We start from the raw sequence: 11,504 nt of genomic DNA, 5'->3' as shown, positions 1-11,504 counted from the left end.
TGGAGTATTTATAGATAGACTTGGATAGTTAAACATGCAGCTTTTTCTCTGGAGTGTCACCCACGGCTGGTTGTGCCTCTTGATTAGAAGTTACATCTGCTGTCAGGGTCGTCCTCCTTACGTCTATTTTCAGATTCTGGTAACCTGTCTTACCCTTTTTCTCTTTGGGTCTACAGGTAGTAATAATTCTGCTGTTTCTAGCCCTAGGATATGACATCCTTTGTGGTTTTGCTGTGTCCTGCCAGCATCTCTGTAAACAGTCCCTTTATTAAACCTTCCTCAAAATATTTTAACATATGTACTCTATCTAGTTCCTGCCAGGACCTAAATGACCTTTTTTTATTTTTATCCGTAGGGAAAACCAATTGTTGTAGCACCATTTGTTGAGTGATGCCATCATTTCCTTATTGGTTAAAAAATGTGATTTCTATTAGACATCGCATTTCCATGCATTTATGGGTCTGTGTCTTGGCTCTCTACTTTTCATTTCATTCAGATGAGTAAGAATCTTGGTAAGACCCCCAAATCAGCATTTTAAACAAATTCCATAGAAAATTCTCAGGCTGCTTTGGAGAACTAGCTTAGATTTTTTACTAATTCAGTGAGACTGGTGATTTGATAGCAGAGAAGTAGTTGTCAAGAAAACTTTGCTTGCTTTGGGAGGAATAATAATTACATAGTTTTGTATTTAGCCAAAAAAACAGTTAGCCTTATTTTCTCCACTTATTTTATGAGGCACTGTGGAAGTTTGGGAAGGTGCATAATTCTGTCTTGATGGATCCCTTTTATGCAGTTTAGAGACATTGTACACCATGTACACAAAATGAGATTCTTGATTACCTAGAGTGAAAGTGAAAAATAACCAAAGGAATATACAAAAATTTGATTACATAGATGATTTCAATTCAACTAGGCTAGAAAAACACTTGACTGGTTATAGGTTATCTCCATTTATTTCAAAATTGGTATTTATTTTAACTTAAATATGCTTTGCAAGGGTTAATTATTAGTAATGAATAATCATGTTATTTTTTAAACAATAATTACATTTACAGGAAATTATATTTTAGAAATGCACACTAGATTCAACCAATAGCATTTTGGAAGCTTTGACAGGTGGCTTATGTAAACACCTTGAGTCACCTGGACTGACCATCCACATTTCAGAGAAACAAAAACAAAAACAAGTAATTCATATTCATGCTTTAGTCCTGCAGCCTCCAGAGTGGGGTGCCTGAAATGGGGGTACGATGTATGATCCCATGGACAGAGTGCAGGATGAAGGTCTCAGAATTTCTATTTACATTTATTTGAAATAGTATGATTTGCAATTTTTAAATTTTGGGTTGCATTTTATAACATCCATTCTATTGGTAGTAAGTTGATAGCAAATATATTACTTTATACATTAAGTACACATAAACTGGGGTGGAGTGGGTGCATGCTCACACGTGTTGTAGTGCAAACATGAGCATAATGTAAGGTGAAATGTGCCCGGAGGTCACTGCTGTAAAGCCTCACTACTGCAACTGGGGTCTGCCCACCACAGGCCATGATGTCATCTGAGACATCGTTCAAAATGCAGAATTCCAGGCTCAAGTCCAGTCAGTCAGAATTTGCATTTTTTTCACTACGTCCTCAGAAGATGTCTTCGCCTAGTAAAATGTGAGAAGCACAGAGGAATGGCTGTGTAAATCCTTTCAAATGTAAGTCACAGGGATCCTATGAAGGGAAAAGCTGATGGAGACTCTTTCCTATTCATTTCATTCTCTTACTAGGATGGGGGGAGATTTCCTTTCCTCTCCTCTCAATTTTAGCTCAGAACAGCCAATGGGGATCAGTGGTCTGACTTCCTTCATGAAGGTGTGTTTTCCCTTGTTCTTTTTATTTTTTAAACCTGCTATAGTTTTTCCTCTGGGTTATACTATTTCTTTAAAGGACAATTCCCTATGGACAAATTCCTCTGGACTATTGTGTTGTGCAGAAACTAGAACAAAGTCTACTTTATTCCCTGAGATCTGCTTTGACTCTTCAAAGTCAAAATAGCCTTTAACTGATAAGTCTGCTCTTACATTTTTCTCCAATCCAACCTTTGTAATATAATTAGTTACTTTTCTAAAACCCAGATTTTCCAGTTATTCATCTATTTAACAACATTTTATTCCAACAGTGTTTTCCAAATTCTGTTCAAGCATCCTATCATTAAACATTATTGAATATGGCACTCCGCAAATATTTATATTTACATTTTATATTAGTATCTATAAATCATATCCACAAATTACAATATTAAGCTATCACTAGCATGCTATGGTATTGCATAATAATATATCACATAAAAGGCCCAAGAATAGGATGAAATAAATTGTATTTCATTGTTTTACTAATCATGCCAAGTTGATGTTATTATTAGCTAATAACTTATAACAAAATATACATAGGACATAGTCCATTCTTAACAGTAGTAGATGTAAATATTTCAAAGAATCTTGATGGTTTTGAGTATTTTTTGCTGATGCCTTATCAGAACGGATTACATCGCCATTATTTTTGCCTCATCATGTGGCCGATGAAGAGTGACTTCAAGGTTAAAGGAAAGTGTCAGCTGTGCCACTTTTCAGTTGCTTACTTGCATTATTAGTATCATCTGCAGTGTTCAGCTCCTGGGGAAAAAAAAATCTTTTAAAAATCACCTGTCCATTTTATGATAGTTTAATTAAAACCAGATAATGTAATACACAATTCCAGTCAACCTGGTCTACAGAAATGATAGCGTAGGGCAAGGTGCTGAAAGCAGGCAAAAGAAAAAAAAAAGGTAGGAGTGTCAACCCTGCCTTGGGGGGCGTCACTGGCTCCCCACAGGACACCTGGGCACCAGATGATCTTGGGACCACCTTACCCAGGACCTGGGCAAGGGCTCTAGGGACAGTCAATATGGCAATGTGAGTAAAGCTTCTTTTCTTTACTTTTTTTTTTCGCTTAATATTATAAAATAGAAAGTCTAATTTATTTCTGTATCACAGCAGGTTTTTTGTACCCCATGAAGACTGCTGGCCTTGATAATAAAATTCAAATGCCTAGTGCAATGTTTATTAGATTAGACTACTTAGGAGTGCATAAACCTTGACTGGGGCAGTGTTCACTCACTTCCTCAGCCACAAACCTGTATTTAGAACTTTCTTTCTGGCTCAGTAGGAGGAATTCAATGAGTCCATTTTATTTTTGTCAAAGGAGTCTAAAGCCATTCAACTGACTTGAGGGTCTTTGAACCATATTAAATAATGTTCTTAATTCAAGCATCAGTCATACATTTCTTTGGGCATTGTTATATGACAGAGCAGAGAAGAGGCATTCAATAGAGTGAATCAATGATTTCCATGTGTGTCTACCTATTCACGACTATAATCATCTATGACCTCTCCTCAGGAGTTATAGTTATGGCGTGTGGGTTCCTTCCTCCCCTAATACCAATTGCTTACTTACTTTCTCTCTTTTTCCCAGTAACATCTTCTGCGATCTGCAGAGAAAAACAGGTGGTTATGAGATCATGCCCGATCCCACCAAGGTCTCTCCATCCTCTTGCCAAACGAGCTTGCAGTTTCTTTGATAAATGGGTGGTAAGCGAGCAAAACGGACACACAGACAGACAAATTCTTACAGTCTTTCTTCAGAAGGAAACTAAGCTATGAAAGGGATTGTTCATAGCTCTTTGGAGCATCCATGACGTTGGCTTTTAATACTGTGGTTGGAAAAGGAAATACTATCCTGCAAACTAGAGGGATCTACTTTCACATAGTAGAAGGATAAAGGCTTGACACAACCCTGCTGGGAATCGCATGTGGTTTCCTGAAGGCTTATAGGTATATCTGACCCTTATTCTGAAACCAGACCCTTAGGCAGACCCCGTTGCTTAAGTGTTCTTACAGTGCTGAAGACTTGCCTAACATTAATTTTTTCTTGTTTTGCTGAGAAAGCCTTTTTCTTTCTTTTTATGCCTGCCTTCCTTCCCTTCTGCCATGTTGCTTCCCCCACTTCTACTTCTTCTCCTCCTCCTTCTCTTTCTTCTTCTTGTTTTAAATTTGATGTCTTTGTTTCTCTCAGAAATCTGCTTCCTTTTCTTACTGTGCTCAGATGAGTCACCCTGAATTTACAGTAGAGAAAAGAGAGATCTTGCTCAGTGTTGATAGGTCAGTTAATAGGATTTATCAGTCTTCGTAAACTAAAAATAAGTATTTTATAATAAAATCTATACAATTAAGTCAAACAATCTCCCTCTATCTGTTCTCTCTAGGATTCTTAATTAGCCAGAGATTTCTCACATGGAGGAAAGAACTGAATCATTTATTTAGTTTGCTTTTCCATTTTATCTTCTTTCTAGGTTGAAAGCAAATCTTTATGTATTTGTTTATTTTCACGTAAAAACGTCTCTATTCGTTCTGTGTTTATGGCAAGAAGAACTTTGCAGCAGCAGGTGAGAACAATGGGTATGCAAGACAATGGAATACAGAGCATCAGTATTGGCTTCCTAGGCCTTTGCCTGTTTTATTTGTTTGGGAGAGACAAAGAGAAAGACTGAGAGGCATCCCCTTCATAAAGTAAAAGGTTTGATGAAGCAGCTCTAAAGTTGAATAAAAGCAGTATTGTGGGAATAATATTGTTCCTCTTTCAGTACCCAGTTCCATCTCCTGGGATAAAATGTGTCTGGTGAGATGAATTCTCAGGCCACAGTCTCATGCACCAGCCACAGCTGAAAACTAAAACTTGCCCCAGCTCTTTAAATTCTGAGTATTATTTAGGTCACTCTATGTTTAAATTATTTTACTCTATGTTTATATAATTTTTATAAATTATTTATAAATTTTTTATAAGGGGCCCTGTTCAGAGACAGGAATTCCTGAACAGGGTTGACATTGTCTCTGAGAAATATCATTCTAACCCGCAGAACTTATGATTCCAGCTTTAGTGCATTTTTTCACCATTCCTCGAGTCTTTATTTTAAGGAAAATTGTCTTCAGACCTGAATTTCCACTCCAGGACTCAAGGGAGTAATTGCTATACAAAACAAGAAGGGCCATGGCCACTCATTTCATTTGTACTCATTAAAATAGAAAAATAAAACTAAATAGGAAACTGTACAATAAGTGCTGAATTTATGAGAGTATATAGAAATAGGAAGTCTCTTTAAGCTGATTCCAAATACTGTTGATGCAGTTATGCACCGTGGCTAGAAAGTTGGCAGCTATCATGTTCCACCACAAGATTGTGTTTCAACTTAACTAATACGAGGTATTCAACACCTATTATGTTCCAGGCCCTGGTCAAAGTTTTGAAGAAACAATGGTGAATGAATCAAAGTCTTGACCTCATATGGAAATGACTTTCTGTTGAAAACTACCTGTATTAAAACAAGCAAACCAGCAGATATAACAATTTCAGATGGTATGAGTGCCAAGAAGGTAAAAATTGTAGTTAATGTGTAGAAGATGGAGATGAGAGTTATCTTAGGTAGAACAGTCTAGGAGGTAGCATTTGAAACAAAATCTACGTGGATATGAAGTATCCAGCCCTTCAAAACTCCTGGGGAAATGCAGGGCAGGGAGAGGTTACAGCCAGTACATTATCTCAGAGGCAGGGAAGAGCTGTCCACGTGCAAAGTGCAGCGGAGATGAGGGTGGAGCAGAATGACAGGGTGGAGTCTGTGCGTGACATGAAGTCTGAGCGGTAAGCGGGGCCAGACCACGTAGGACTCTGCAGGCTGTGCTAAAGATTTTCAGTTTTATTCAAAACCTAGTGGGAAGTCATTGGAGTTTTTTGAGCAGGGGGATAATGTGATCTGATTTTCTTGCTAAGAAGGATCCCTGTGGCTGCTATGCATGGAGCACCTAATGCGGAGGGCACAGGCAAGCCCTGAAGCAGAGGACTCAGGTAAAGGTCTTTTGTGGCAGCCTAGGTGAGCAATGACTGAAACTGGCTTGTACACTGGGTAAGGATTGATCAAGTTCATAATATAATTCTAATGTGGCCGTGTCAGGACTTGTTAAATGGATTATATAAAGGATATCAGAAAAGAGGGAAGGAAGATGGCTAGACTTTTGGACTAAATAACTGGGCAAAGAGCGATGCCCTTTAAGTAGGTGCGGAAGTGTTTGGGGGGAGTAGGTTTAGAAAGAAGTTTTAAGAGTTCAATTTTGGGTGTGTTGGATTTCAGGAGTCTGCACTACACATAAGTGTTGGATAAATGAGTCTGAAGTTCAAGGAAGAGGTTGAATCTGAAAAATACAAATGTGGAGTCATCAGCCTAGAAAGGTGGAGGAGGCTAAAGACTGAGCACAAGGGAGATAAGGTTTTGGGGAGTGCCCTCTACTTCCTTTTCGGGACCCACTCTGTCAACTCTAGCGTCGGTTCAGCTGTGTGCTCAGCCACCTTGGACACCATGAACTCCTCAACTCACAGGTGAATCACCAATCCACAGACTTGAGCAAAGGGAGAAGGGCAAACCCTGTCTGGTCTGAATTATTGACTCTTTGCCCTGTTGCCTGTCTTTTGAATATCCTGTTGTTTCTTTCAGTGGAAAGCGGCCATCTTTCAACTTTGGAGATGCTCAAGGACTCTACATGTTTGCAGTGGGAACGTCGCCCTGGCCATCAGTTTTCAGGTACATGAGTCAAAGTCTGTCTTCAGTTTACTATGCATATGCCACAAAAGGCATCTAGGAAACATTGAGTTTGGAAGGCAGTGAAATTATATGGCTGGAATATTGCACAGGAAAATCGGATACCCATTTTTGGCTTCTGGGGATCTGTACCTAGGGTAAATGTCAACATATGATATGCTTAGCAATTTCTCCTTATGGGCGAGTGGGAGTTTACTGAAGCTACTCTGTGAGAATTGGCAGGGGGGGCAGGGCGCTGACTGAGCAGGGTGCTAAGTCCTATTTCCAACTGAATTGGCTTTAGTGAAGTCTATGCTCTCAATGTCATGTATCCAACATGGACAGTTGCCACTTTCTAAATCTTGGCAGGCAGGTGGTCACCCCCATCCGGAGTCAAAGGGAGACAGGCAGTGGGAAATGAAGATGAACATTCTCAGGACAGGTGAGATTATCTTACTTAATGTTACTGTAGTCCACACAAATTAAAAAAATTACACAGACATATATATTTATACATATATACATACATATTACACCAACACTGATGGTAATTGTGTATACAGAACAAGGCAGAGTAGAGAGTCTGAGGTATATTTAATCACAGAGTCTTACTGTATAGATCAGAAATGTGAGGCATGTTGGGTTGGCAAATGGGACTGTTTAAGATGGTCATTGCAGAGAGATTGGCTGTTTGGGGACTTAGAGCTTTTAAAGAGAAATGGCTGGGGATAATCACTGTATTAATCAGCACAAAATAAACACTTTATAACCGCATAATTCAAGTCCAGAGACAGTTGTGTTTGGGGCACCAGACACATTTAATCGTTTTAAGAAGAATCCCTGTAAAGCAAGTTTATTTATAACCAAAGTTGGTGCTTTGTGTTTCTCTGTTTTACTTTGTATCTAAATGAGTTGCAATTGCCCTGAAGCAAGCACAGAATGAACTCTCTTATAGAGGTATTTGTAGGATTTGTGTTTGAGGAACCCCATTATCCAGTGCCCATTGGGGCATTAGCACTTTTTTTATCCTTCTGAGATGAGTACTGAGAGTATCATTTCCCTGCTCAAAAAACCTTGCTATTGCATAAACTCAAAACATTTAAGTACACCATTCAAGACTATGGATTATGAGAACAGAAACTGCTACTGCTATAGAGATTCACCATACAATCATACACTTTTAGAAATAAGATTCTGTTTCCATTCTCTCTGGTTCCCGCTCTACCACTCTGATTTTATCAACTAACCACTCTTTGCCTTCTGTCTTACCAATTCCTCAGCTGATTTCTTTCCCTTTAATTTTCAAAGGCTTCCTCGCTTCGACAGTTCTTTCTCCCTTGAATAAGAAACACCTTTCCTGCATCTAACCCATTTCTTGGCACACAGAGGGTTCTCAGCAAGCAGGCATTGTGACGAATGAATGACTATGTAAACAAAGTCTTTTTCTCTTTGCCCCTGAAACCTCATTAAACTTTTATTACAAACTCTTAACTATATTATTTAAATTCAATGTGTCCCCATGTTTCTTTGTACCTGAAGTTCCTTGTAACTTAATTCTAGCCCTTGTCACCTTATTAGTTATATTTAACAGTTATAACCACCATGGTGGCTACCAGGGGGAGACATTGGGGTGGGTGGGGAAAATAGGTGAAGGGGATAAAGAGGCACAAAATCTCAGTCATAATACAAATTAGTCACAGGGATGAAAGTACAGCATTGAGAATATAGTCTATAATTCTGTAACATCTTCCTATGTTAACAGATAGTAACTACACTAGTTGGGGTAAATATTTAATAATGTAGGTAACTGTTGAATCACTATGTTGTATACTTGAAACCGATGTAATATTGTATTTGAACTATACTTCAGTAAAAAAAAAAAAGGGTTGTATGTCCCCACACTGGTTTATAAACTCCTTAAGGGTCAAAGTCAGGTTTTCTTCATTTTATAGGATCGATGGTGATTACCACAGTGTTTTGCTTATAGAAGGACTAACAGCCATTTTCCTGTCAAGGGTTTCAGCCCTGGGCAAGTTCACTCTGGATTCAGTGAGACCGAAAAGTGACAATGTAACGTTCTTGGGATGAAAGAGTTTATTCCCAACTTTATTTCCACAGTGGCAGGTCAAGCACTAGAATCCCGTCCACTCAGAGCGAGTCTGCAGGCAGCAAGCCAGGCTCTGCCTCCGGGCCTCTCTGCCCCCCACAGCCGTCTCAGTCTCTGTCCTCGGTGCTGCCACCACTCCAGCCTCTGCCCCCCTGCAGCCCAGAGCCCTGGGCGGAGCTCTTTATATAGAGTCAGTAACAACGTATTGCCCACACGAGTGCACTGAGCAAGCCGACTGAGGTCAGGTGAGAATTCTTGCCATAAGATCCTTCATTTTCTCTACAGCCATGTGTTAAGTGAAAGCAGGTATTAGCACTTGAATTTTATATGCTGGATGATTTTAACTCATTCTCTAAGGGCTTGGTTCTACATGAATTATTCTTTATAAATTTATTTGCCTATCTATGGCCCACATTTCTGTTGTTATTCGAGTATGATATTTGGCAAGAAATAGGAAAAGAAATGCCTTCAAGAGGAAGAGGAGACATCCTATATGTGTTTTGTTTTGCTGTGAAATGGAGAGAATAACACCTATGAGGAAAGTGAAACTTCTATTTAAAGTTACTGGGTAAGACTCTATTCACAGGTGATTTCCTAGGGTCCTCAGCCTCTTTGTTTTCAGACCATGAGGTCTCCTTCCTGAGCGACGGTACCTGCTGTCAAAGTCAAACAGTCCCGAAGGGGAGGCGTGGAGCTGAATAAATATACAACTCACTCTGAGAGGACGCCCCACGCTGGGCGCCAGATGCAGTATGCCACACGTTTTCTTTGGGTGAAATGAGAGAACAAAAAACACAGACAACACAGACAGACAGACAATGGCTGCAGCCCCGATGTGGCGCAGCACCTTTATTTTTATACCGCCATTCTTGGACCTCAGCCAAGTGCTCTACTCATCTTTCCCTTCTCAGGGGGGCGGCAGGCCAGAGCACCTTGTTGATTTTCTTAGAAGCTGCCTCGTAAGCAGGGGCGGTGTTTTCACACATCCTCAAGGTCTCCCTATTTTCAGCGTGAGGGGTCTTGGCTCATCTTCGAGGACAAGATGTGTTTTTGTGGGCAGATAACTTCCAAGGACGGCACCAGTTGTTCTCAAGCTATTGCTTTCCCATGCTGTGTTCAGACATGTGAGAAGACAAAGGCCGTCGCCTACACTGAGGCCCGTTTCACGGGAATAGAAGATCCCTGACCTGGCCCAGCTTCTAGTTTCCATCTCATTCTCCTGGCATATGGCTGGTAATGGAGGGTCCAGCTTTGACTTAGAATTTGGGAGACTTCTGCCTTCGTGGAATTCACCCTTTTCAATAGAAAATAAATATGAAGCTACCTGCTGAGTCTTTTCTATTTTATAAGCATTGCCTTTGGAGGATATAAATTAAATTAATGTCTTAAGTGAGGAAGGCATTCTGACACTGGTTGGGTGGGAAAACGTGTTTGTGGGCAAAGAACGTCAGGGGCAATAGCCCTGGGTGGTAGTGGGACCTGCACATTCAGGCATAACGAGGAGACCAGGTGGCTGCGTCTGAGTGCGTGGGGAGGAACTGTAGGTAAGGAGGCCAGAGATACAATGACAGTTAGGTCATGTGTAACCTGGTAAGTTATGGGAAAGGTTTTGGCCTTACTTTTTGTGAAATGGAAAGGACCAGTGGAATCTGAGCAGAGTCAAAAACCTGATTTAACTTCTATTTTCAAGAGCTTCCACTGCTTATGATGTTAGGAACTGACTATAGGTGAGCAAAGCCGGGGGCAACTGGTGTGGGATGGTGGTGGTTTGACCAGTGGGGTTGTGGAAGATTCTGGTTCAGGATCCAGTGCAGGATTCTGGTTCAGAGGATTTACTGGTGGATTGGTGTGTGATGTGGGAGATAGAGAGGAATGAAGGATGACCCCAAAGTTTTGAGCCTGAGCAAACAGAAATACGGAGTTGGCCTTAAAGGAGATGAGAAAGATTATAGGACAATCACATTGGAGGAAAGGTCAGCAATTTGGTTTTTGATATGATATGTTTCAAAATATGTATTAGTTACGCACAGGAGATTTTAAGTAGAAAGTTGGACATCAGAGCCTACGTATCAAGAGAGCGATGTAGGCTGAGATATAAATCTGGTGGCTGTCAGCACAGAGATGGAATTTAAAGACATGTGATTAAATGATGTCATCTACGGAGTGACTAAGGACTGAGGTCCATGAGAAAAGCAAGATTCATCAGCCGAGACGCAGAGGGAGAGGCCAGGCTGAAAACAGCTCTGAAACCAGCTGAGCGTAGTGCTACGGAGACCAAGGGACGTACATGTGTCCAAGTTCAAATCTGTCAATGTTTTCGGCTTGCTTTGTAAACTGTCTCTTCCTTTGGATCGGGAGACAACGGGGTGAGTCTGTAACGTATGGTGATGGATGTTTGACCGAGAGCTCTAAGATAATCTTATCCCCTTCAAAATAGCCCCCTTGGGGGGACATGTTCTTCCAAAAATAATGCTGCTGTTGCCCAAGTCATTTGCAGAACTCTATTTTGGGGAACTGCCATCATTTCCCCGAGGATACACACTGATCGCGTACAGTTATGTTCTGGAAGATCATTTTGTTGAAGGATTCGGCTTCCTCCCCAACACCCAAGCCTGATGAATAAGAGTTGTCAAGCCAGACATGGCTGTACTTGGTTAACACAGAAATATGACTCTAAAGGAATAAGATTGATTTGCATTCCCACCCTCCATTTTTTAAAAAATTTTTTTATTAAGGTATGATTGA

The sequence above is a fragment of the Manis pentadactyla genome, chromosome 18 (genome assembly GCF_030020395.1).
Source record: "Manis pentadactyla isolate mManPen7 chromosome 18, mManPen7.hap1, whole genome shotgun sequence".
Lineage (NCBI taxonomy): Eukaryota > Metazoa > Chordata > Mammalia > Pholidota > Manidae > Manis > Manis pentadactyla.
The sequence above is the reverse complement of the archived record's forward strand: the minus strand, read 5'-3'. Positions refer to the sequence as shown.